This window comes from Amphimedon queenslandica, unplaced genomic scaffold (assembly GCF_000090795.2).
Source record: "Amphimedon queenslandica unplaced genomic scaffold, v1.1 AMPQUscaffold_5366_Cont22662, whole genome shotgun sequence".
Classification (NCBI taxonomy): domain Eukaryota; kingdom Metazoa; phylum Porifera; class Demospongiae; order Haplosclerida; family Niphatidae; genus Amphimedon; species Amphimedon queenslandica.
This window is the reverse complement of record NW_003554329.1, coordinates 1-1,666: the sequence shown is the minus strand read 5'-3', so window position 1 is coordinate 1,666 and position 1,666 is coordinate 1. Positions and strand designations below refer to the sequence as shown.

Here is a 1,666-nt window from a genome sequence, read left to right as displayed (position 1 = left end):
GTAGACATCAGGCTTGAATTATTATTGATTTTGGGTAGTGGCCTGTATCAGAGATGACAAAGTAACCGGCGGGGCGGAGCTGATCACTGATCAGCTGAGTCCATCGTGCACGTGGGCGGCTGACTTAGTTCGTGTCCTGGACTCCTGGCAGACCGTCTTCATGTTGGAGAAGAAGCTGAGAGCTGCCCAAGAAGAGAAAGAGCAGTTGAAACTTCTGGCGGAGAGTAGAGCTGGAAGTAGATTAGCGGAAGAAAGGGAAACTCTGAAAAAAAGGTCTGACGGCGTCGCAGAAGAAGAGCGATAGAAAGCGGATCGAGGACTGAGCTCCACTGAAACCATAGATACTATATATACCAAGTGGATACAAAACAGGATGTGCCTATGCTCTTTTCGCCGGATGTGACGTTTTTCCTAGATACGCTTAGCAACCAAAATGGTGGCAAAATCAATAATTATAAAAAACTTCATAAAAATCTATATTTCTTCTGAAAAGAGTCAGTACAAGAAACAACAGGCAATTTAGCTTCATTGGTTTCATATTCATACCCTATTTGATCATCAAAAAATAATATTATAATAATAGTTTTATCATTCTAATATGGTATATCACAATGACATTAAGTAACTTTTTTCAAAGAAACATAGCTTTAAAATAATTATGAAAATATACAAACCGTACAAAAGGCATGTACGTAGACTCATACAAAATTATACCTCTTCAAATAGCATAGTTTTCCAGAAAAGGCATTTACAAAACAGACCATAAATAAACTAAAAAATGGATATATTTCTATTTTATAAAACTGCAGTGGAAAGCTAGTAGTTACAGACCATGTAACACAATAATATCCTTCTTCTACCCAAAAAACACTTACTAACTCTGCCCCAGATTGGAGAAAAGGTGTTTAAAGTCAGAACTATAGGCCGCCATGTTTTACAGCACAACGAGATCCAGTGATCAAGTAAACAAGGATTCAGCAGGTCATTCGAGCTAATAGAGACTTCATAATACTTACTTCAACTCAGCAAAGTAGTAACTTGACCAAGAACCCAAAACTTCGAGAAACAAGGCCACTAGAGGCTACGCTGGAGCGAAAAGAGCATAGGCATACTGCTCGTGACGTCACCTATATAATTTCATGTACAATCTACTTCCTGTTTCGCATCCACTTGGTATATATAGTATCTATGCTGAAACGGCAGTGTCTGAGCTACGAAGGAAACTGCTCGAGAAAGAGCTACAGTAGCTGCAGGCATTTGAGCTAGAGAAACAGAAGTGGGAGACCAGAGAAGCTAGATGGCTTAAAGAGAAGAGCGAGCTGGAGGCGAAGCTAGAAACCTCAGTGAGCAACTGGCATATCTCTGGCTCCTCTCCGAGACAGGGACCGAGGAAGCGGTAGAAGGATCTGTCTTCCCCATTCATGATGCTCTACAGTTACCAGTGCTGCCGCCCTACAGACAAGTATGTTTCATCAGAGGAGACAAGGTTCGAAAGAGTCAGTTGATGAGTATGCTCAGGAGAGGAAGCATATCCCCCGGCCTATCATGGGGACTCCAGAAGCAGAATTATTACACACCCAAGAGTTACCATGCTTGATTCATTAATGTTGGTCATCAGTGATGATTCAGTTGATGAGTATGCTCAGGAGAGGAAGCATATCCCCCG

General features: G+C 41.5%; 1 long non-coding RNA gene across 1 annotated transcript; it reads right to left on the bottom strand.

Moving 5' to 3' along the window:
- Nucleotides 1–400: 400 nt before the first annotated feature.
- LOC109592403 (uncharacterized) lies at nucleotides 401–1,156 on the bottom strand. The gene is made up of 2 exons (XR_002190330.1): nucleotides 876–1,156; nucleotides 401–547 (listed from the first exon to the last, which is right to left on the bottom strand). It is a non-coding gene; the product is annotated as an uncharacterized LOC109592403 (long non-coding RNA).
- Nucleotides 1,157–1,666: the final 510 nt, after the last annotated feature.